Here is a 2292-nt window from a genome sequence, read left to right as displayed (position 1 = left end):
AGTGGCAGTTATTTTAAGTAGTTGAGCAGTAGTTGAGGTATTACTTCAATAAAAGTAAGTATAATCAGGAAAATGTGTTTCTAGTATGAAAAGTTGAAGTACCCACTAAAAAATAAAAACTAATGAATTAATAAATTATCAATAATAACCTTTTCAAAACACATGATGACTTTGATGTGTTACAAAATAATTGCCGATGAATTTTCTGTGATATGGCTAATTGATTTTTTGACTGATCATTTCAGCTGTACTTGTATAAACAGTTGGGCAGTTTAATTTTTAACAAAAAATCATTTTATAAACTGCTATAATCTTCAGGAAAAAAAATCTTAATTTGTAAAGAAGTTAGTAAATTAAGCTATCAAATAAATGTAGTAAAGGAAAAAGTACAATCGTTTCCTCTGAAATGTGAGTAAAAGTATAAAGTGCTCAAGTATCGTATAAGTACTTTAAATTTGTGCTTAATTACAGTACTTGAGTAAAAGTAGTTGAATTCTACTGCTGGTAATAATAGATATTTTCTTAGTAATAGAAAAAGCAGAAAAATCAGCAGCACTTCCTCCAATAAAAATAATGCTCTTCAGTTTTTGGGGATTATTAGGTGTTTAGATTTAAATCGTGTGTATTTGTCCCCGTGAAGGCATGCAGCTGAACAACAGGCTCCTGCAGCTGGTCGGCTTGAGGTTTGCTGACAACAACTACGACATCGACTTCGACGATTACCTCACCTGCATCGTCCGTCTGGAGAACATGTTCAGTACGTTCATTTAAAGACATTAACGTCTTTAAATGGTAGTGGTGAAGATTCATTGGTGATAAAATGAACTTTAAGAGGACGACTTGCCACTTTGAGCTGAATCACTTTCTTTCTCTTAACCAGGAGTTTTCCAGACTCTGGATAAATCCAGGAGGGGACGCGTGAACATGAACCTGTTGCAGGTACGGACAACATTATATCTCTGAAAATATTAATGTTTGTTTTACCACCACGGGTGGGGTTTATTTTGTGTCTTTCTGATCACAACTCTTCATTTTGATTCTTTTCTCTCTTAACCCTTAATGCCCGCTTTAATATCACACACACTCATATCGCTCTGCGCTTTTCAAAATAAAGCTTTAAAAAATATTATAATTAATTAATATGATTTTCCACTTTCTCTTTTCCACTTTATTTTTTTAACCATCAGTCCTAATCATAAATATCAAATATTCTTTAATTTTCAGAATTTTAACCCTTTAAATGTCAGGTTTTTGTCATGATGCCACTATGTTAAAAAAAAAAGAAAAAAACACAAAAAAAAAAATTTTTTTAAAATGTTATATGCAAAGTTTAATTTTTTTTTCATATTTAAAAAAAAATATATATATGACACCCAGAAATAATACAAGTCATGTTTTTCTGCTTTGATGGCTGTGGGATCAAAAATGCCAGTTTGAATGGGTTTCAATGGAGTGTATTTTAGACTTATTGTAGGAGCTGAGATGGAAATTCACTGATTACACTCAAATACACAATCTGGACAAAATAAGCATAAGTATGAACACAGCCAAAATTATCAAAGAATGAATAATGAAAAGCGTTTAAAATGCATCAAACAGTCCCTGAGGGTTAAAACGTAACAGAACTTGTAAAATGATGGTCTTTCATTAAATTGTGTTTTGTTTTGCTTAAACTCTTTATTTTCACCTCACAGTTCCTGATGTTGTCCATGAACGTCTGAGGAGACGCTGAAAGCAAACAGAAGCCACCAGAAGAACAAAGCGAGTGCAGTGTGCTGTATTTTGCGGCCGTAATGATGCATTTTCCTTTTCATGTTTAAAATTCTCATCTGTTTTTTTTTTGTGTTTGTTTGTTTGTTTTGGACTAAATAATGTGAGACACTGTCTGCACTAAAGTGTTGGAACGATGGGATCAAATATTAAAATTGGCTGACTCATGCTTTTGGACAAAACTACTTCTTTCTGCTCTCTGCATGGATGCAAATAAACTTTGAATAAAATGTCTGGCTCTGATGTGGAGGAATGATAAATACTGGAACAAATATCACTTAACTGCTGGGAGTTATCAATGTCTTTTTTGACTAAATAAAGAATTTTTAATACCTACAATAACTAGAGTCAGCAGCTGAACCCAGTTAAACAGCGTGACGTTCACAGGATGAGCAGTTCAAGTTTTGGTTTTTAACCAACAAGAGATAAATGCAGCGGGATGGAAATTTCTACAAAACTTTAATAATTATTTTGTTTTATCACTTATATTTTTTTGTTTAACATACTCAGCGGCAGAAGAAG

General features: G+C 32.5%; 1 long non-coding RNA gene across 1 annotated transcript; it reads left to right on the top strand.

Annotated features, from left to right (window-relative positions):
- Window positions 1-609: 609 nt before the first annotated feature.
- Window positions 610-2013, top strand: LOC121965768. The gene is made up of 3 exons (XR_006107518.1): window positions 610-757; window positions 881-939; window positions 1695-2013. It is a non-coding gene; the product is annotated as an uncharacterized LOC121965768 (long non-coding RNA).
- Window positions 2014-2292: the final 279 nt, after the last annotated feature.

The sequence above is a fragment of the Plectropomus leopardus genome, unplaced genomic scaffold, assembly GCF_008729295.1.
Source record: "Plectropomus leopardus isolate mb unplaced genomic scaffold, YSFRI_Pleo_2.0 unplaced_scaffold21580, whole genome shotgun sequence".
Lineage (NCBI taxonomy): Eukaryota > Metazoa > Chordata > Actinopteri > Perciformes > Serranidae > Plectropomus > Plectropomus leopardus.
The sequence above is the reverse complement of the archived record's forward strand: the minus strand, read 5'-3'. Positions and strand labels throughout refer to the sequence as shown.